Source organism: Neofelis nebulosa, chromosome 3 (genome assembly GCF_028018385.1).
Source record: "Neofelis nebulosa isolate mNeoNeb1 chromosome 3, mNeoNeb1.pri, whole genome shotgun sequence".
In the NCBI taxonomy this organism is placed as follows: Eukaryota; Metazoa; Chordata; class Mammalia; order Carnivora; family Felidae; genus Neofelis; species Neofelis nebulosa.
In genome coordinates, this window is record NC_080784.1 from 27566312 (window position 1) to 27589674 (window position 23363).

The 23363-nt window shown below is 42.9% G+C and overlaps 1 long non-coding RNA gene across 1 annotated transcript in view; it reads left to right on the forward strand.

The window, feature by feature from the left end:
- Nucleotides 1–16087: 16087 nt before the first annotated feature.
- The window catches only part of LOC131506495 (uncharacterized), a 95038-nt gene continuing 87762 nt past the window's right edge, over nucleotides 16088–23363 (forward strand). Inside the window, exon 1 of the long non-coding RNA XR_009258975.1 lies at nucleotides 16088–16517. This is a non-coding gene — a long non-coding RNA (uncharacterized LOC131506495). The remainder of the gene's footprint in view (nucleotides 16518–23363) is intronic.

The following is a 23363-nucleotide window of genomic DNA, read 5'->3' on the forward strand; positions in this document are numbered from 1 at the left end:
TTTCACACTGGCAGCCAGAGGTTGAACATGACCCTCAGACATATTTTGTTTGGCTTTCACAATGCTTTAAAAAATTCAGCCAACCTTGGAAAATTAGAACATCTTACATACAACTCCTCTGACTTCGAGCTTCCCTTGAAAACTCCTACAATAACACTGGGTCAGTATTCCCACAGGGTAACAAAGAGCTGGAGTAGAATAACAATGACCCCATTACACCAGCCTGTGCCAAGATCCCTGGGCATATGCAAAAATGCCACCAAATCCACACATTGGAGTTGTCTAGCTGGTTCACAGAGTCATCTGTATTCACTCACATTAGGTCTTCCTGATTGGCAAGCCAAAAGGAGTTTGCCATCAAGAACGTGGTGTGACACAGGTTTTTTCAAGATGGCTTTAATGCCAGAGAGGTATAAGAGTTAGGTGAAGGTGGAGGTTCTAGAAAGGAGAGAATAGGGTCTTAGCCCCTAACTGAATGTGTGTTTCTAAGAGGTAGGGAAGAAGAGGAGGAGGGCAAAGTATAGATTTGGGGAGGGAGGATTCTTACTCAAATTCAAGTTCATCTATAATTCGCCTCTGCTGCCTACCCAGCAGAGCTAAGAACAAGGAAACCTAGTTGGTCACTAATCAAGAACCAATGCAAATGTTTCAGTTTACTTACAAGAGTGGATTTACCATTTAGAAGGAGGTACCTTCCCTACGAATCAAAGGAAAAGACAGTGTAGCAATAGCATGGGATCCGGGTGGGGGAGAATAGGTTGCACAATGGCTTGCTGGCCCAGCCACTGAATGGAGGGGTGCCCTACTCTCTGAGTGGCAAAGGGCGGGCAGATCATGCCCCCCAATTGCTCACACATTCCAAGGTCCAAAGAGCAGGTCAGTACTGTGCTCCTGTGTTGAAGCCTGGGACAGAGAAGTGAGAAAAATCTTCCTGGTTGAAAACAATCATCTCCTATGGTATTCCACATACTTGGCTTTTATTTTAAAGCAACAGAATTTAAAAACAAAATAGCAGAAAAGGAATGGTAATTTGAACGCAGCAGCAGCTTTGAAAAAAAAGTTTTTTTAAAAGCAAATTGGATAAAAGACATTGCTTAAGAAAGACCCGAGTTTCCTTCACATTCCTGAGGTGGAAGCTAGATAGCTTTCATAAACTTGAGTCTACTCTGGTTGCTGATTTTGGCCTCGTTTCCTTTTAGAGAAAGAAAAGACTTTTGAAAGTCTCTCAGCCCGCGGTGTGTTTTTTCTCCTTAGCAATGTCTAAATCGGGAGGCCAATTTTAGCCACACTGGGCAAGTTCCTGAAGAAGGGTCAGGTCTCACATGTTCTGTAATGACCAGTTTATACTGAGGACCAAACCGGCCCCTTTTAAATGACCGTGCCCATAGCCAAGATCTAGTTTCCCACTGACAGTGGTCATAGTGTGAGCTGGCCCATCAGGTCATGTGTTTATTTGCCTAGTTGTTTGAGTGGGGACGGGGCTGAAAGACCTGATAGAAACTGAGAAATTGACTGAAAATTGACTTGCATTTTTTTTTTTTATAAATGTGTTCAGCGCTTTTCTACTGAAACCCAAATCTAATAAGTGCATCCTAAAACAAACCAGTGAGGAACAAACAACAATGGCTAGTCCATTTTGTCCTTGCCTTTCATTCTCGAAGTTTCTCTTGTCCATTTCTCTGGGCTCTTTTGCCCTGAGCCCAGCCTATGAGGATGGTTCTGAATTCACATCTCTTACTGCAGCCTCCAATCTGAAATGATTGAAATTTTCCTTTAGAGCCTTACGCGGGCAATTATAGACCATCATCTTACAATAGCCTTTGCCTTGTTCTCTAAGTTTCATGCTGTTGTTTATCTTTGAACCTGTGTTTGTATTGTGTGCTCAGCTAGACTCTAAGCTCATTGAGATTAGTGGGTATAGGTTGTACCTTTGTGTGTTGGCCACAGCTCTCTGAACAGTACTCTGCACATATTAGTTTCTCAGAAACAATTTCTTGAGGGACTGGTACAATGACTGATTTGGAGCACTGAATCTGCCCTAAATGATGATTACATTTGCCCTTGTTGAAGTAAAGGGACAGAGAGATTTATTCAAACAGTAACTCAGAATCAGAGTATCTCCTGCCTAGTGAGGGTCTTCTACGTCCACAACCCCGGTAGATGGTATCCTCCACAAGAGTGCCATAGCCTACATTTGGCTTTTTCTGGTTCTGTGTTGCCTTATCTGTGCACCTCCCCACCCCACCCCCACACCCCCACACCACACACACACACACACACACACACACACACACACACCACGTACCTCTCTGTTTCGCTTCTATATTCTTCCTTGTCTTCCCTTCTCTAGAAATATTGAATTTTACAAAAGTTAAACTCAGTGTCTAAGGTCAAACCCACCGAGGTGGTATTTCCCAGGAACCACAAATGTAGGGAGCAGATTATTAAAAAAATCGTTTTTACTATTTCTAAAAGTTATCTGTAATTCAAGACTACCAAAGATTTATGCATCGTATACCTTTTATACTAACATAAATTTTATGAGCAACTTGAAGGGCCAAGAAACGAGAGACCTCTTGGGAAGGGAAAGTCTATTACATCATGCAGATACAGCACCCAAGGCTGTCTGGGGCACTGTGAACAATGGGGGCAATTGAAGAATTCAGATTGAGTAGGTGATCTTTTACATCTTTACAAGGCATCTCCTGCAATACCCCAGCACTGGGATTTCAGTGGGTCCTGAGACTTCCTTCCTCTGGCATGATCTTCCCATCATGATGGGCCATGGTTCAAGATCTTTACACTACACATGCCCAGGCAACTTTTGAGTTTTTTCTCGATTTTTTAAAAATAAACTTATAAATTTGTTTTCTTTAATTAAAAAAAATTTTTTTTAATGTTTTTATTTTGTCTTTGAGAGAGAGACAGAGTGCGAATGGGGGAGGGGCAGAGAGAGAGGAGACACAGAATTCGAAGCAGGCTCCAGGCTTCGAGCTGTCCACACAGAGCCTGATGGCGGCTTGAACTCACAAACCGCAAGATCACCACCTGAGCCGAAGCCTGACGCGGTTGACTGAGCTACCCAGGTGCCCCTAAAAATAAACTTGTTAAAAGGAATTTTCACCTCCCCCCTCACAATCCACTATTATTTAAAAGTGCCTATTATGGGCTAAATTGTGTCGCTTCTTCCCCCAATTCATACGTCGAAGTCCTAACCTCTAGTCTCAGAAGCTCACTGTATTTGGAAATAGGGTTTTTAAAGGAGTAGTTAAGGTAAGATGAGGTTATGTTGTTGGGTGGACCCTAATCAACATGACTGGTGCCTTTATGAGAAGAGGACATTGGGACACAGCGATGTACAGCAGGAAGACCATGTGAAGACACAGAGAGAAGATGGCCATCAACAAGCTAAGGAGAGAGGCGTTAGAAGACAGAACGCTGTTGATCTTGATCTTGGACTTCCAGCCTCCGGAACGTTAAGAAAATCGATTTCTGGTTCTTTAAGGCACCCAGTCCATGGTACTTTGTTGTGGCAGCCTGAGAAAACTAATGCAGCGCCCCTACACATTTTCTCGACATCTCTGAGAAAAATACTCCTCGTGTAGGTAAAAAGTACCCCACGAGAGAATATACCCAAAGCCACGAGGGTAAGCAGGAATTATAACCATCAGACTTTTCAAAGTCCCACACAACACTTTTTGTCTCCATTCTTCGTTTAAAATAAATGTTTCAAACAACAAACTCGATTCCTGTGGAGCAGCAGTTCTCCAGCCCAGCTTCCTGTTTACAATCAAGGGATTTGGAGGCCAACGACCAATGTCGGCCCCATCTCCAGAGGTTCTGAATGATTGATCTGTATTGAGTGCCAGCACCCTACGCCCAACCTAATGCATAGCTGGGGGTGAGAAAAATTGCTTTCAAAAATCAGCTGATTAGAAAAATCCTGAGAGTTGAAAGGTTAACAAAGAGAATCCTTGTATTTCTATCTTTGAAAAGATTTAGATTTCATAAATCCTTTTATATTACCCCACCAATATAAATTATACTTCTTAGTCCAAAGATGTCTCCACTCATCGAGTCGCCCAACCATCAGGGAGTTGATATTACACCATTTGGTGAGAACAGAGACTGTTTAGTGATTTCCTCACCACTGATCAATGCAAGTTACAAAATGGCAGTGAGTTTTAGGGAGCATTTAGAAACCTTCCAGTTTCAGGGAGCATCTATGCCTAGATGAAACCCCATTTGGACAGGCATGCTCTGCATCGCCCTAATTAGCAACATAGCAACACGAGCCCGATGGAGAACTGGCCTAATTTGGCGGAGCAGTTCTAGGAGCCAGTTCTCTGGAACTTGGCAGCAGGTGAAAGTGCTATGGATGCCAATTAAGCTGGAGTTGCCTTCAACCCGTAGCTGCTTAGTGGCAGCTTTTGAATGTTTGTTGGTTTTTCATTAAAGATTGATCTGACTCTGTGGATTTCGAATGTCCTTGTGTTCGGTAAGTCAATCCCAGCTTGGCAGTGGCACAGACACCAGATGTTTAAAAAAAAAAAAAAAAAGTCTTGGCAGAAAGTAACTCTCAAAAGTCAGCTGTGGAGTTCCAGAAGAGAAGGGCGGGATGGGGGGAGCGGTGAAAGAGGATGGTGGAGGGAGAGGCAAGACCTTCCCTCAAGGCTGAGTGTTATGGCCGCTCAGGGACTCTGGGTGGGAAGGGACATGGAGAGGAGACGTGATCTTATGCAGCTGTTCCCAAAGGACAAAAATCTTGATGCTATCCTGTGTTGACAATAGCTTTGAGGTCACTACCTCTGGTCTTTAAGGAAAGTAAGCAAGAGAATAGTTTGGCCCATTGTAGAAGGAAAGAGAAGTTACGACAGGACAGTACGTTCACACTTCATTTTGCCAGAGGCCGCTGTAGTGCCGGGCTGGGAAAAGTTTCTTCAACTGGTGTCTAGACTGTAGCAGTCCCCCTTATCTGTGGTTGTGGTTTCACTTTCTGTGGTTTCAGTTACTGCCCTTAACCAATATCCGGAGGCAGACGATCCTCCCCAGGACGTAGCGTCAGAAGGTCAATAGTCACCCAACGCTACGACACAATGCCTACATCACTTCCTTTCGTTGAGTAGACATTTAATCAGCTCGCATCATCACAAGAGAAAGGTGAGTGCAGTACAATAAAATATTTTGAGAGAGACAGAGTAACGTTTATTATAGTATATTGTTATAGATGTCCTATTCTTATTGTTGTGAATCTCTTACGGTGCCTGATTTTTAAGTTAAATTTTATCATATATATATGATATATATATATATATATCATATATATATATCATATATATATATACAGACACACACACACATATATATGTATATATATGTATATATATATGTGTGTATATATATGTATATATATATATGAAAAAAACACAGTATATATATATGGTTTGGTACTATGTATGCTGTCAGGCATCCACTGGGGGTCTTGTAATAGATCTCCCATGGATAAGGGGAAATTACGTAACTGTATTTTGATTGGCTAGGCAATAACCTGCTTAGCCAATCAGATTGAGCCCCTCTGGGCAACTCTAGACTAGCCGGAAACCAAACCTCACGATGGGCAAAATTCACGCTGTCAGTGTATCTTGCAGCTAAGGAGGTATCCTGACTACAATTTCTGGCAGGAGCTAATAATGGAAGTGCTTGCTAACAGCGTCACTGATAACGTGCCCCAAGTGAGACTGCTCTTCCATCCGTTAGGGCCAATCTTGCTTCTTCTGTGGCAAAGTAAACTAACTGCCTGGGGCTGATAATCTAAGGAGTGATATCACCTGCCAATATGGCCAAGGGCACAAAAATTTTAAGACTCTCAGTCTAATCCTCTAAGGTATGAGTAGTGATTTGTTTAATGTGGCTCGTGTTCTTACAGCTTAAACTGTCCTGCTCCCGGGGATTCGACAGGAGTTGCTGTTAACACCAGTCTTATTAAATCACTATATGTATACGTGTGTGTGTGTGTGTGTGTGTGTGTGTATGTATATATATATATATACATATATATATATATATATACATATATATATATATGTATATATATATATACATATATATATATATATATACATATATATATGTACATGTATATCTTAATGTATATACTTGAAAAGTTAATAATAGTATGTTAATTCTACCCTTATTATATACAATATAAAATCTATATTGCATATAATAGGCAGGACATTTTTAAAGTTGATATCAATGTACATTTATTTATTTAAAAAATAAATATCCCAACTTGAAAACTGAGAGGTTCAACAGTAGTGTCTGCCGATGCCCGTCTGAAACGTGTTTCCCCCAGGTGTCTCCATGGCTCACTCTCCAACTTCTTCAGGTCTTCACTCAAAGATTACTTTCTCCCTGATCACGCAATCTAAAATTTGAAAGCTTCCCCCACCGCCCAGATTTCATGTTATAGTTATTTCTCGTTAGCAGTTAATACTAGCGTCCGGTCCATTTTAAGCGTGTTTTACTGTCTGTCTTTACCCGCTAGACTACAAACTCCACAAGGACAGGGATTTTGTGTAGCTGACATATAGCAGGCAGTCAATAAACATTTGCTCAGGGAACAGAACACTCCTGTGTTTATTGAAGGTATGCCATGTTCAAGGCCCCATGCTCTTTTCAATGGAAGATTCAAAGGCCTCTAAGACAGTCTGTGGCCTCCAGGACCTCACTCACCAGTTTGCAAGGAAATGAGAGCTGACGGTATAAAACAGTTACGGCAAGCACCAAACGAATGTTTCGGATAGTAATATGAGCAGACTGCAGAGGAGAGATAGGAGACCAGGAAGGGCGTATGTGGTAAGGGAGGGCACTGTGGGCAAGAGTAGGCCTTGAACTTGACCTTAAGAGAAGAGGAAGGTGATAGATAAGGGTAGAAGTGGAAGGGTGTTTTAGGTGGGGACTACCTCCTTCAGTAACTTTGCAAAGAAGACACTCAGCTTTGTGAGTGCAAAAGCCACGATCCCAGCCATATTTTGGGCTTGTTGCCATCTGGCCATCCTCAAGAAAGTGCACACGCGCCTTACAAGTGTCCTGGTCACCTCCAGGCTGGGCAAGTTATGTAACCGCTTCTTTAAAAAAATTTTTTTTTAATGTTTATTTATTTTTGAGAGAGAGAGACAGAGTGCAAGCAGGGGAGGGGCAGAGAGACAGGGAGACCCAAAATCTGAAACAGGCTCCAGGCTCTGAGCTGTCAGCACAGAGCCCGACACGGGGCTCGAACTCACAAACCATGAGATGATGGCCTGAGCTGAAGCTGGACGCTTAACCCACTGAGCTTAACCCAGGCGTCCCGTGTAACTACTTCTTTCGTCACCAAGGAGAACACTCATGCTTCCCCAGTGCTGGCCTCCTCTGGAGTGAGTGTATTTTAGGATATGGGCGGTCTAATTTAGATAAGCAGTATATACAACACAGGGCAATTAATCTTGAGACTTTATCTCTATTAATGAGTTAAGAATATCTCATTTAAAGGCATTTCTTGGTAGCGAGAAATTCAGCATCATTAAAATTTACAGATAACTAGAGTCTGTTGTTTTTAAAACCAAAGTTTAAAAACCTACTGGGTGCATCACTTGTGGAACTGAATTATAAAAATACAGAGGTGTCCTCAGGGGTTAAAGGCTAGTTGGTGAGTGAGCTACTTACTAAATGCCCCCTGGGCTCTATGGGTTTCTTAGTTGTACTCATTTTAATAGCTTTTTTTTTTTTTTTTTTTTTGTCTCTATCATCATTTTCGGCCTCTGAGGTATCATTTGTTGTGATCAGCTTTTGTTTCTGGTTACTTGTGGACTGGGAATCCAAATGAAATCAGTTATCTTAACTATTATTTAAAAAGAACACAGGCATTGATGGAGGGGCTTGGGAGCTCTTCTCTGAGCAAAACACGTGCCCTTCAGTGCCCAGGTTGTGAGTCATCTCTGTTTTCCATTCAACCCCCATCTCCTCCTCTATGGTAGTCACCCAGAAGCCCCTTTCCTTACATTCTGACTTTGAGCTGTGATCAAGATGAGTGAGATTGTCAGGTGGCTAATTTCTGGACATGTGAACTATTACTATGGTTTGAATCCAATACACCACAAGGAAATAAGATTGATCCTTTACTGTAACAGCGCTGTCTTCCATGCCACATGCCAACTAAGAAATAGATTTGAACAGACAGTTGGTATTGTATGTCTGCTACTTGGACCTCTAGCATTTCCTATAGTTAATTACCTTATCTACAATATTTGCAAAAATGATAAGAATTGATCCATCCTAAGGTAACCACTTACCTTGAAGTTACTCTTAGGGAGAGATGGGCTGTGGTCAGGCAGTGGAAGTGAGGTTGATGGCTGAGCATCCAAGGCCTTTTATAAAAGCACTAAAGAAGATTCTAGCAGCACAGAAGGAGTGAGACCCAAGAGACGCTGTGGTAAGCCGATCATCATAGACACAAGGGAGCTTCAGGATGATAGAACGTTAGTACGGACAATGGTTTGGTGAAAGAAGTTGCCACTGGTCAGGTGGCATCCCACAGGACAGCTGCTGCATCCTGGAAGAAGGGAAAATAAGGGCACCATGGGTGTTGGTTATACGTGGTTATCAGCGGACACAGAGAACGAGTGACCTTGACGCTAGGTTTCCTTCCTGCTGACTTCAGCCAGTTTTGCAAATGGACAGGGAGACAAAGATATGTAGACTTATTTCACAAGGGTTCATGAGAGTTGTCACCCCATCATCACTATGGAGCATTACCTGACATGACTGCTGTTGAGGTGCGTGCTCAGTGCTTCTGTGCCAACGGTTAAGTAGAGGGGAGGCGTGATTCCAGTCTTCAGAGGGCCCACAGTCAGGAACAGTGACACGGAGATAGAGCCCCCCCACTGAGAAAACAACGATAAGGTTGTTGACAAAAAGTCCCATTGTTGATCAGCTTTGGATTTAACTTCTAAAGACTAGCACCTGAATTATTAGCATCAGAATAAATCGTTTTAACAAGGAGACCCAAAATATAATGGCTCAGTTAAGATAGAAGTCGGTTTCTTTTTTCACCTCACAGTCCAGGATGGGTGCTCTAGGTCAGCAAGAATCTTTGTCCATGTGGTGGCTCAGGGACCCAGGTTGCTTCTGTCTTACTCTCCATCATCTAGACCATTTCCCTTTGTCTCTATGTGTTCCGAGTTCAGATTGCAGCCAGCAGGAAGTGGGAAGAATGTGGAGAGGTGTGCTTGCCAGATGTTATAGGCTTGTCTGGAAACGGCACACTTCCTTCTATTGGCCAGAATGTGGTCACATGACCACCCTCCCCTCCAAGGGGCCACACAAGATGCAGTGGCTCCCTGGGCTGCACACCAGCCTCCACTCATCCCTGTGAAAACAAGCGGGAGTGGATTCTGGTGAACAACCATCCCATTCTGCTTCACCCTGCATGTTGATCTGGTGGTTCCTTTTCTCTCAACTCTACAATATGTTTGTAGATTTCAACCATTTCCTATCCATTTATGGTGGTTGTGTATTAACTTTGTTTAGTTTTCTGAAACTTCCTTATATTTTCTTTCTCAAATCCCTCACTATGCCCCGTTTGAAAACATTAAAAAAGTATTTTATGGTCAAGCTTAAAAAAAATGATTTAGACTTTTGTTTTTAGAGCAGTTTTAGGTCATGGCAAAATTGTGGGAAAGGTAGAGATTTCTCATATCACCTTGCATCACCCCCACCCTCCTCTATTACCAAAACCCTTCACCAGAGTGATATATTTAAAAAGTTTTTTTAATGTTTATTTTTTTTTTGAGAGAAAGAGAGTGTGCCCGCATGCGTGTGGGGGCGGGTCAGAGAGAGAGGGAGACAGAATATCCAGAGCAGGCTCTGTGCTGCCATCAAAGCCTGATGTGGGGCTTGAACCCATGAGCCATGAGATCATGATGTGAACCAGTTGGATGCTCAACTGACTGAGCCACCCAGGTGCCCCAAGAGTGTTATGTTTTACAACTGATTAACTTACATTGACACATAATTACCCACAGTCGATAGTTTACCTGAGGGTTAACTGCTGGTGTTTAGCATTCTATAGATTTGGACAAATGTATAATGACATGTATCCATCATGATGGTGTGTTTCAAGGTAATTTTCACTGCTCAGAAGCCTTGTGTGCTCTACCTACTCATCCCTTCCCTCCCCACCTCCTTCACCCCTGTCAACCACTGACCTTTCTCCTGTCTCCATCGTTTTGCCCTTTACAGAGCATCACGCAGCCAGCATCATACGGCCTTTTCAGATTGTCTTCTTTCCCTTAGTCATATCCACTGAAGATTCTACCATATTTTTTCATGGCCTGATAGCTGGCCTCCTAGAATGGGTTAGGAATACTTCTTTTTTAGGATTTCCATCTCTGCTTATGTTGCCCACGTGTTCTCGCATGCCATCTACTCTATCCATTAAAGCTCTTAGCATACTAATCACATTGTTTTAAATTCTGTCTGATATTTCCAACATCCCTGCCATGTCTGGTTCTGATGCTTGTTCTGTCTCAATTGGCTTGTCATTTCTTCTTTTTTTTAATGTTTATTTTTGAGAGAGGGGGAGCAGGAGTGGGGCAGGGGCAGAGACAGGGAAACAGAGGATCTGAAGTAGGCTCTACACTGACATCAGTGAGCCCCATGTGGGGCTCAAACTCACGGACCGCGAGATCATGACTTGAGCCGAAGTTGGACGCTCAGCCGCCTGAGCCACCCAGGCACCCCTAGGTCTCAGTCTTTTACTGAGCCTGTGCTAAATTCAAACTTTGCAAGTGTTTTTGGATTTTTTTTCTCCTCATTCCCCTATCCCTTAGGGGGAATTGTCTGGAGTGGGCTGCAGTTGGGTATTTTCTTTCCCTCATGGTTGTTCAGCTCTGATGATATCCTAGTAAGTTAGGCTTTGGTTAACTAGTTTCCCCCTCAGGGCAGGTCTTGTTAAGGAGAACAGAGTGCTCTTGCATATTTGAGAATAGTTTTGTTCCCTTTCCACCTTGCAAGAAGCACAAGGGGATTTTCCCCTGATATTTACTGTGGGAACCCGACTGCGCTGCTTGAGTTAAATCTCATAATTTTGTGAGGGCTCCCCTATGACTCGGTCCCCTGGAGTTTTTAACTTTCCTGTGTTGTCTGCACTGAGTCTCCAGCAACTCCCCCATTTCAGTTCAGGTTTTCCTACCCTGGTCCTGGTCCCCAGGGCACTTTCCGCTGGCAAGTTTCTGCTCCCGAAAGCCATGACCCCCTGTATTCTCCTGTCTGTCTCCCCAATCTTGGGGGGCGGTGGTTTGCCCTGTGTCCTTCCATCTCTAGCAGATCCAATAAGTTGTTAATTTTTCAGTCTGCTCAGCTCTCCAGTTGGTAGAGTGGGGTGGAAACTCCCAAGCTCCTTACAAACAGACCTGGAATCCAGAGAGAGACTGCTTCCGATTTTTAAGAGAGAAAATACACTTTTTAAACTTTAATTTGAATAGAGCAGTATTCCTGGGAGAATATTCCAACATTTCTTGAGATACTGTTGCCAATCCAGGGTTGGAGTTGTCAAGTTTCAAGACTTGGGTAAGAAAAGAGTGACCTATAAAAAAGGAAGAAATTCTAGAGGAGGGAGAGAGGGAAGATTGAGAAGGGAGGGGAATACACAGGAAAAGTATATGAACTCCCCACAAAATAGGATTTCTACAAGAATTTGAGTTTTTATTCTCTAAAAATATTTTTACATTAAAAAATGTATTTATTTATTTTTGAGAGAGAGAAAGAGGGAGAGAGAGAGAGAGAGAGAGAGAGCATGAGTAAGAGAGGGGCGGAGAGAGAGGAGACACAGAATCTGAAGCAGGCTCCAGGCTCTGAGCCTGACACAGGGCTCAGGCTCGTGAACTGCAAGATCATGATCTGAGCCAAAGTCAGACCCTTACCAATTAAGCCACCCAGGCACCCCTAAAAATTTTTTTTTAATTGAGATGCAGTTGACTTATAACATTGTACTGGTTTTAGACGTGCAACATAAGGATTTGATATATGTATATATTGTGAAATGATCAGCACAGTAAGTCTAATTAACATCCATCGTGTTACACACATAATTATTGTGTGTTATGAGATCTTTCAAGATCTCCTCTCATAGCAACTCTCAAATATACAATGTTGCTAATATAGTCATTATGCTGTACATTACATCCCTAGAACTTGTTTATCTTCTGTGGGGAAGTTTGTACCTTCTGATCAGTTTCACCCATTTCACCCACCTTCCCACCCGCCTCTGGGCAACTACCAATTTATTCTCTGTATCTTTCAGTTCATTTTTCAAAATATTCCAGGTAAAAGGAGATCACATAGTATTTGTCTTTCTCTGACCAATTTCACTTAGCATAGTGCCCTCAAGGTCTATCTATGTTGCAGGATTTCCTACCTTTCCTTGGCTGAATAATCCATTCCATTAATCTGTCAGGGCACACTTAGATTGTTTCCACGTCTTGACTATTGTAAATAATGCTGCAATCAACACAGAAGTATCTTTTTGAAGTAGTGTTTTTGTTTCTTTCAGATAAATATCCAGAAGTGGGGCTGTGGGATGGTGTGGGAGTTCTATTTCTATTTATTTATTTATTTATTTATTTATTTATTTATTTAGAGAGAAAGGAGAGCATGAGCAGGCGAGAGGGGCAGAGAGAGAGAGAGAGAGAGAGAGAGAGAGAAGGAGGGAGGGAGAGAGAGGGGGAGAGAATTCCAAGTAGGCTCCACACTCAGCATGGAGTCAGATGGGGGTGGGTGGAGGGGGCCTTGTCATGACCCTGGGATCATGACCTGGGCCAGAATCAAGATTCGGACACTCAACAGACTGAGCCACCCAGGCACCCCATTTTTAATTTTTGAGCATCCCTCCTGCTGCTTCTGCGTGGTTATACCATTACATTATGACCCACAGTACAAAAGGGTTTCCTTTTCTCCACAGCCTTGCCAACACTTGTTATTTTTTTGTCTTTTTGATAATAGTCATTCTAACAGCTGTAAGGTAGTATCTCCTTATGGTTTTGGCTTGCATTTCCCTGGTGTTTTGTAATGCTGAGCACCTCTTCATGTGCCTGTTGGCCACTTGTATGTCTTCCTTGGGAAAATGTACATGCAGTTTCTCTGCCTATTTTTAAATCCGATTGCTTTCTTCCCCCAGTGAGTTGCATGAGTTCCTTACATATTTTGGATATTAACCCCTTACCAGATATGCAAATAGTTTCTCCCATTCGGTAGGTTGCCTTTTCGTTTTTGTTGGTTTCCTTTGTTGTACAGGGTTTTTGATATAGTCCCACTTGTTTATTTTTGCTTTGGTTGCCTTATGTTTCTTTTTTAATTTTAGTTTTCAAAAATTTTTTTGATGTTTTTAAAATTTTTATCATTATTTTTTTTTACATTTGAGAGAGAGAAAGAGAGCGAGCAGGGGAGGGGCAGAGAGATGCAGACAGAATCCGAAGCAGGCTCCAGGCTCCGAGCTGTCAGCACGGAGCCCGACGCAGAGTTGGAACTCACAAGCAGTGAGATCGTGACCGGAGGCAAAGTCAGATGCTTAACTGACTGAGCCACCCAGGCGCCCCTTGTTGCCTTGTTATTATTCTTTTGTCTGCTCGTGCCCCATCTTGGCTAACTCTTCCTTTGTCCTAAAGGCAGGGCACTGGCTGCTTTATTAGCAAAGTAAGATCCATAACACAAATTCAGCAGAAGAATCACGAGGAAAACTGCTTCAGTTTAGGGTTAGAACCACTGTAGTAGTGCTCCTTTTCAGTTTCAACAGAACCCACGTTAATATCATGACAGATATTTAGAAAGATAAGATGACGGTGGGAGATTCCTCCCATATAAACCCAACCTCCCCAAGATTTGGAATCTCAGTTAGAAAAAGGAGATTTCAAAAAAACGGTTTCCCAAAATATTTACATTCCTAGGTGACAGAGACTGCCTTATTCTCTTCTTTTTTTCTAGGCTCTGACCCCCTGGGAAGAAAAGTATCTTATTTGGAGACTGTTAGTCCTACAGTCCCAAAGGTCCTTGCTCTCTTCTTTGATGGGTTCTTAGAAGCCTTTGGGTTACTTGAATCTTCAAATTAACCCATGTTGTGAGATGTGTAATCAATCAGGGAGATTTTTCAGCGAAGATGCCTTCATGGGAATTGGTTTATCCTTTTTTCCTTTGTCATACAGCACAATTCAACAGTTCCATTCAGACCTCGCCTAACATACACTCTCACATACGCAGTTCCAAATCAGCCATTTGCCATTTAGCAAGTGTTTTGTCCTGTCCTTTGATTTGCTTCAGTTACATTTAAAATAGACTCTACGCTTGTTCAGAAGGTGTGACCAAGTTTCAAGCTCAGCCCTCCTTGGCCTGCTCACAAGGGAAGTTTTGCCGTAAAAGATGAATTGCAAAGTAATAGGTGGGCAGAGCCAAAATAGTCAATGCAATTACCCTTTGGTGCATTTTGGGAGGCTAATGATATTTAAATCAATTTGAGTGAAAAAGAAAAGTAAATGTCAAACCAAATACCAAAGTGTGAGTAACCTACTGCGGGATTACTAGAATTACAAGCAGTTCCCTGTGCTCTAAGATTGCTCTGAGAACCATGTCAATATGCTAGTCCCATGGTAATTAAAAAAATCTAAAAAGCCAATACTTATTTTGTCAAAGGCACAAATGTAAATCCAACTTGGACTATGAAAAAATTAACACAAAGTTCTGATATTGTTCAAACTGTGACAGTTAGCAATTATTCTTAAAATAATATTTCTATAAAGGACTTTTTTCTAAAATTCAAAATACTAGACAATCATAATGGAAAGGACTTGAGAAACTATCTAATTCCTTTATTTTAGAGATTTGGAAGCTGTGGCTCATTAAATGGCCAGCCTATGCCTCTTAACTAGCCAATGATATTTAACTTTGCCCCTCTTGATATCTTTGTCTTAGATATTGTCCCAATTCTCTCTCCTCCATTCTGTTGTAAAAGAGCACCTCCCTCAAAAATTACTGTCAATTTTGGAGAAGGAGGAAGTCTTAAATTTTCTGTATCGTTATGTAAATAAATGTTGCATGAAAGTCCCCCTGGATTAATCACAAAAATGAGTCAACTGAATTCTGCAGAGACATCCAGGCCATAGCATCTGGCCTTTCAGGGAGGCCAGATTGGCAGAAGGACTCCTGTAGGAACTTGCTAAGGGTTCACAAAATATGCTAAAAGACAATCCAACATTGATGGCCTTAAATACAAGAATACCACAGCCTATAGTATAGGAAGAAAACAAACCAAGAAAAAATAGTATCCACAGTCCTTTAAATAAGAAAGTCAGACCCATACCAGAGAACAGAGATGGAAGAAATTGGAATCCAAAGACAGGAAAATGAGGAAGGACACCAGAAAAATGGATAAGGGAGGCGACATCAAAGATGGCTGGATATTGTCAACAGGCTGGGAGTGAATCAGGCACTGGATCCCAAACTGTCTGAGTCAATGGAGTGGGCCAGCTGGTAAACCTTTTAACCTTTAAGACTACATAGGGAATAATAGAAATATCTTGGTCTCAAAGTGGAATCCCACCTCTGGCCCTGATTTGTCTTGCTCATTGTATTTGTGTAATATTTATGAACACACTGTGTGCCAGATGATATGCCCCGATTCAAGAGACCCCCCGAAAACAAACCACCAGAGTCCAGAGTCAAAGCCAAGCGGCAAGGGTCGTTTATTGCAGGTTCGAACCCGGTCCTCCGCACACTCGTTGCCTGTGACGCTAAGAGGCCCCGAGCAAGGATCTTACAGCTTCTTTTATAGATAGGCACAAACAAGTTAGGGATTTTTTTTTTGAGGTTACAGAGCTGTTATAGGTTGACATTTAAATTTGAACGCTCAGCAGAACTTGATTGGTTCCCGCCTTTATTTCAAACCATTCAGCAGAACTTGATTGGTTCCCGCCTTTATGTCAGACTATGACCGGGCACGCCCTGGCTGGTTTCGGGAACGGCGGGGGAGGGGAAAGATCTTTTCTTTGCAGTTGTGAGTACACCTGGTAATTTTTCTCTTAGACTCTCACCAGACATAGTTTTAGGTACTAAGCAATAAGGCAATGAATAAGACGGACATAGTGCTTGTTTTCGCCGTCTATCAAGGAGACAGATACCAAACAAATTACTACACAGACAATTACTTGTGTTTGTGGCGAAAGTCATGAAAGGAAAACACAGCATACAATGAACGTTTATTAAAGGGGCACCTAACTTTGCTTGAAGACAAGGGGGAAATTGTGGTATCGGTTTTTAAAATGGAAACAAAGATCGAGTGGTGGTTGGCTAATTTGCATTTTGCATCTATAGTTGCACCAGCTGTTACTGTTTGGTGATTCAGGGAACGTGCAGACCTGACTGTGTGTCCTGGGACCCAGAGATGAGGTTGCCAGAGGTTCCGCGGGGGAAGCCAGAGAACACAGGAGAAGGTGAGCCTTTGATGCTGTTGGACAACAAGCAAAGATGAGGCTCCTTCTCACTTCCACTTACAGGCTGTGAGGAAATAGGTTGCTGAGTTGGAATCAGGCTGCAATTCATCATGCAGTCAGTGTCTGTCTGACCTCAGTGTTCCCGTTCTGATTCCTGACCTGCATTTTGGTTTCTCTGGTACTGAGGACTGCTGTGCACCCCAGTGTCCTAATTCTCAGATCTGAGAACCCAGCTTCTCCAGACTGTTCCCAGACTTCTGGATATTGCTCACTTGTGTGTTGGATCTTTGCTAGAAAGGATCTGGACTGGACAACGTCTGGGGCTCTTACGAGGTAATAAGCATGTCTTGCTTATCACAAACATGTAGAGTGACCCTTCAGGCTTTGACTTATCTTTGGATTCACGTTCCCATGGTCAACACTATAGCTCTGCACAATTCCCGACGATGCCCACACCTGTAAGATCAGATGCTAAAACACCAGCCCTGGCCACCTGAACTGGATTCCTTAGGACCATGACTAGGTATGACTTGGCCCATAGTAGTCCTCAAGCCCTGCCCCTAGAATGAGGTCCTGACGAGGACCCTGCTACGGGTAAAGGCTGGAACATCAGAACTGGTTGACCAGAGTCCACAGGATGCATGTGAAACCATTTCTGTGGTGTCAAATTTCCCTAAAATGTTCCTTGACTCTGAGATACCTATGTATGCAGGCGAGGGTGTTGAAAGACCGAGGCATTCCATCGGATGGTAAGCACAGCAACAGACATCTGAGGCACATGGTCGTCCATATGCTTGCACCGCCCTAAGAGAAATACAGAATGAGGGATGATATCTCCACACTGTCTGAAACACTGTGTACAACATATCAGATCCTATGTGGAGTGTTGTTCACCATTTTGAGCACGGCATTGAAAAAGGGATTTAGACAGACTGGAAAATGTAATCAGATTAGCGAAAGGGCCCAAGATTATCCCTGCGAATGTAGCTGAGGCTGAAGGAAGTAGGAGGTTGGCCTGAAGGAGAGGAAACAGAGCTGCTTTTCCATGTTAAAAAGCCTTGAACTGTCACAAGGGTGAGCAGAAAAGCAAAAGGAAGACAGATCCTCCAATCAATACAAGCCAAGTTTTTCTAATAGTCTAGTTTGACCAGATCTTTGCAGAGATGGGAGCTTCCGCAAGGGGAAGAGCCTCCCCGTTGCTGCAGGTGTTCGAGTTCAGAAGGGGCAGTGGTGGGATGGAGTAGAGAGGGTCCAGGCAATGGATGGGCCCTTGGACTAGACGATCTTCAAGACTCCTAGTAGCTCTGGGATTCTGATTCTTGACTCTTCTGGCCCGACCCAACAAACTGCCACTCAAACCCTGATTCCAATGTTTTCCTGGGCGTTCCTGACAAGCTAGCCAAGGGAGTTTGCCTCTAGAGAAAGTCACAGGCTCTAGAGATACCTCGAGCTGAGAGTACAGTGTGAGGGCTGCCCAGGCTCCGGGACGTGCAGTCCAGCCTCCTCTGCTGATGGACCCTGGTCTCCAGGGCCTACACTGAACACCAGAGACTCGTTTGTCATTGGTCCTTTGGATTAAACCCAAATGGACACACACTTTAGGGGCACACTTTTTCTTGTATAGGTGTTATTTCTAAATGAGGACTTGTATTCTGTAGAGACTGACACTCTACCCTGTTGAAGTACCTGTCTCCAGCTGAGAAGAGCCACTGTCTGCTCTCTTGAAGTGGAAAATATATTTTCTTAAAGGTCATGAGAAGTGGCCTCACATGTGCTGTGCCTCAAATGTGTGCGCAAATTACTGAATCTCTTTAGGCTCACTTTCCTCATCTATAAAATGTTTATTTATTTTCATAGTGGACCCATATTTTTTTTTCCCCAGGGGTCAGGTTCTGAAATGAGCAAGTAAGCAGAGAACGAAGATAGTTAGGTGTGTCCTTGATGAATTCACATGAAGCCTGTACGGCGTGTCAGAGACCTTTCTCCAAAGGTGATCGAGATAGGCAAAGTCACTGCTTTAATGGGGCCCAGCTATTTGGCGGAGGGGGACAGTCCTCACCCTTCTGTGAACATTAAGCATTACTCGCAGACTTAGGAGTAAGAGGGAATGATGAGGAAAGGCCCCTCCAACAGCACAGCATTTCAGCGGGGATCTGAGTGATAAGAAGGAGCCTCCACGTGAAGATTAAAGGAAAGATCATCCAGGCAGAGGGAACAGCCGGGATAAAGCTCCTAAGGAGAGAATGAGCCAGAGTAAAGCAGGCTAAGGGGAAGTCGTCCAAACTAAGGCCGGGGGGTTAAGGTGGGGAATTACATCATTCCGGGCTCATTTGTTTTCCAAGTGTGCCAGGAGGGTTCTGAGCAGGGGCAGGATGTGACCGGTCCCCCTTTTCAAGCTCTCTCTGGCAGCTGCATGGAGAGGGATGGCAGCGTGGGAGGAGGGAAACACGAAGACCGGGGAGGAAATTTGTAGCAGTGAAGGCAGGAGATGCTGGGAGCTCGGACTTGGGGCGGTGGCGGGGATTGGGGGGTAGCGACAGATTGAGTTTATGCTTTGGAGGACAAGTTGATGGGGGTAACTGAGGGGTTGGATGGGGTGTGGGAGAAAAAGGAATCAAGAATAAGTCAAAGATAACCATTATTTGCCACTAAATCCAATGCAGGTTGTTTTTTCCTCCAGTGTCCATAATGTTTCTTTAATGGAACACCTGGTGAAGTAGTTGTCTTCTAATTGAGGGCCATATTGTATGGGGGAAAATGTGTGTTTCCAAACACTAGAATCCCTCGCAGCCTAGGGAGCTGCTCACACTCTGAGAGGCCCCCAGGACACGAGACCAGTGATTTCATGCTTCCTTCCTTTCACGCACTGTGGGGCACATGGGCCGTTAAGTGGGATGGCAGGGGTCCCACGGTATCCATGGTATGTAGATTTATTTAAGTTTTCTTTCAGTCTCTCTCTTTCTTTCATTTTAAATTAAGATCAGTTAAATGTGCCTGATAAATATACAGTGACTCCACCATAATGAGGATCACACCTTATGTTCGATCATGTCTTCATTAGGACTCTGAAATCCTTGCTTGGCACGTATGTGTTCCTTTCCTTCTTTCCTCACCCCCACCCACCTCTTCCCACCTGCCCCAACCACACTTACCTATTTAAGCATTCGTTGTCTCAGAAATCTGCTCTCAGATGTTGAATCTTACACAATAATTCACGTCAGATCATTAATGAGTGTCCATGATCCTTTCCAAGATAAAATAAGTAAACCAATAAATCTGTATTTTAACAGATACCTTCTGAAAATACCTGTTTCAATCAAAAGTGGAATTCTAGTAGCGGAAATGTAGGCATTGTGGGATTGCTGGAGAAGAGGCTTGTGGGTAAGGGACCTTTCGGTACCCACGTCTCACCCCACAGGAGGTGCCAACGACCACGTCGGCATGGATACAGCAGACATAATAGTCCCCTCAGTCTCTGAGAGCCACGGCCCCCTCTGCCTGGGTGTGCAGAGGAAATGCCCTGGAAAGGAAGGGAGCTGAGTGATGGTTTCTTAGGAGAAATAAAGCCCGGGTGGGAGTGGACATTTGAGCAGAGCAGGGTAAGTAAGCCGGGCAGACCTGAGGCCCCCAGTGACTAGGCTGAGCCTGTGCGAAGGTCTAGGTTTCCAGCTAACCCCACTGCTACTCTCAGTTAAAACTCAGGCTGACACTTGCATATTTTCTTTCACCATCCTTCCATCCTCACCCAACCCTTGGAGAGAAAAAGCTATTCTTCTGGCTTCTGGTGTTAACTCGCTGAGAAGTCGTGCTGTCCGTTCATCTCCTCGTGTGTAGGATGGGACCAACACCCTCGTGCTACTATGCTAGTTGCAAGGATTACATGAAATTCCACACCATGCTGGCCCAATGGGGGAAGCCAATGGAAGTCAAAGACCCTTTGACTAATTTCTAATAGTTTATTCATTCAATGGCTATTTACTGAGCATGTACTATGTGCTGGGCACTGCTCTGAGTACTACAGAGGTAGCTGTGAACAAGATAAAGTTCCTGTCCTTGAAGGGCTGGCATGTTAGCGAGAAGAAAGAGGCAAGGACCTGATAAGGAAATAAATAACATAAGCTCCGATTGTCAATGAAGATGATCAAATCGGGCAATGGGGTAGGTGGTCGCAGAAGGGCTTTCTGGCGTGATGAAATCTGCACTTGGATCCATTCATTTCTAGTGCAGAAAGAGTTCCCTCTTGTCTCAGCCTTGTGATTTACTATACCCATTAGCACATTCAAATAAAACTTTGATTAAAATGGAAGCTTAGAGAATATTTTAATTAACTCAATTTTCTAGTCCAAAGAATGTTAACTCTCAAGTACTCTTTTTTTTTTTCTTACATTGTTGTAGAAGGGTGTTTATAAATACTAATGTGTTCGGTTCATATTCCTGATGGAGCAAATATAGTAGAAAGAAGGGCTAATGAACTAAAAGCCTCTTGTAAGATCTGAAGTTCATTACTGGGATTCTACTTTAGTGCTTCAGATACTGATGTTGTTAAAAAGAAAGTTTGAGCCAAATTGGATACTGATTCCAGTTATAACCTAGAATTTCTTTTTAAAATAAATCAGTGAAGGGGCACCTGAGTGGTTCAGTTGGTTGAGTATCTGACTCTTGATTTCGGCTCAGGTCATGATCTCACACTTGTGAGATTGAGCCCCACATCAGGCCCTGCACTGACAGTGTGGAGCCTGCTTGGGATTCTCTCTCTCTTCGTCTCTCTCTGCCCCTTTCCACACCTGTGAACACACACTGTCTCTCAAAGTAAATAAATAAACATTTAAAAATGAAATGAAATAAAACAAAATGAATCAGTGTTACCTACTTTGTATCTAATAAGCAAGTTGCAGGGGCAATCGTGAGATATCTGTGTTCTCCTGGTCCCTTACTTTTGAGTTCTTCATCTTTCTCTTGGTCTTCTTGACTTTATCTCCTCAAGCATCCAGTGAGTTAATATTCTGTTTTGGTTATCAAATCCGTGGTCAAAGAGGCATTTGTGCATAGATTAGAAGAAGTGATGACACTAGCTATTGTATTAGTGTCCCCTTGTTGCTACAATGAAGAACCACAAACTTAGTGGCTTGAAACAATATCAATGTACTCTATTACAGGTGTGGAAGTCAGAAATCTGATATGGGTTGTATGTGGCTAAAGTCAAGGTGCTGGCCAGACTCAGGCTGTGTCCCTATGGAGGCTGGGGGGAGACTTTGCTTCCTTGCTTTGTCCAGGTTCTGAAGCCTGCCGGCGTCCCCTGGCCCATGACCCCGCCCTCCATTTTCACAGCCAGCAAGATGGCATCTGCAGATCTTTGACTGAAACTTTCACGGTCCCATCTCCTCCTGTGGTTCTGACCCTGCCTCTTGCCTCCTACCTCTAGCACCCCAAATAATTACACTGTGTTTCCCGGCTAATCCAGGGTCACCATCTCATCTCAAGAGGCTTAATTGAATTTTTGTCCCTTTTCCACATAAAGTAGCATTGTTATAGGTTCCATTAAGGTGTGGACATCTTGGGTGGTGGAAGTGGTTGCAGGGGCATTATTATTATTAATAATTATTAATAATTAATAACAATTATACCGTATGTTATTATATTATAATAATTAATAATTGTTATTAGTTATTAATAATTATTATATCATATATAATATATGATATAATTAATAATTATTATATTATTATATATATTATTATATATTATTATTATATATTATATGTTATATATTATTATATATCATTATATCATATCATATATTATTATATTATAATAATTAATAAAAATTATTATTATTATTAACAAATCAGGAGGGATTTGTTAACAGAGGACAGAGCCAGGATTCATATTCCCATATTTCAGTATTTAAAACCAGTAGAGTTTCCCATGAGTGGTAAAGTGATAAATGTAGTAATTAATACTCCAGAATTGACTCCTTACCAAATCATGTTCCAGACCATGGGTCCCGATTTGGGACTGGAAAGCTTAGTGGCTGGATCCAAGTTGCATTTCCATAGCAGGCTTATCAGAAGGCTCAGTAGACACTGAAGTCCCCAGGGGACACATAGGGTTAAACCCAGGACCAAGCAGAGTGAAGGTGTTTCTGGGGTGACCATAGGGCTCTCTGCGTAGTTTTACAAAGGGAACCAGAAGTTACACTTCTGTCTTTGATCCCTTAGATCCTTGGAGCCCTAGGGAGGCCACCACTTTATAGAGCATTGTGACTGAATTACGACCAGGGAACCATGTGCAGCAGCTGGCTTGCTGAAGACATTGAGCCAAGACAAAGCAGCCCTCCAGTTCCTAGGAACCCTGGATTTTCTCTGTGTCTACGGCCAGTGTAGACCAGCCCACCAGCTCTGCATCCTCAGGCAGAGGACCTGGAAAAAAGAGCCATCTGTCACGCTGGCATGTTTCATGTGCCTGTGTGTGTGTGTGAAATGACCTTACTTTAGGGATGAAAAAAATACCTCTATGTGCACTTTTAGATAAGAATGGCCCTGTGGTTAGTTATTCAGGCCAAAGTCTCTTCTCTCTTTTTCTTATATAATCAAATCAAATACAGTTTAATCCTGAAACTAGGCAAGAGGCAGTAGGCTAGAAAACTCTTTGGTCAGCTCTCAACTTTGGGAAGAGCTTAAAAAAAAAATTCCAGTCTTTTCATTCATAAAGAATCTCAAGTGTCCTACTTGAATATGCAGGTTTTCATAGATTATAGTGTGCCAGTTCTTTGAAAACATCTGCTTGTCCCCTACCTCCAACGTATTCATTCATAGATTTATTATTGTTTTAATTGATTGATAGACC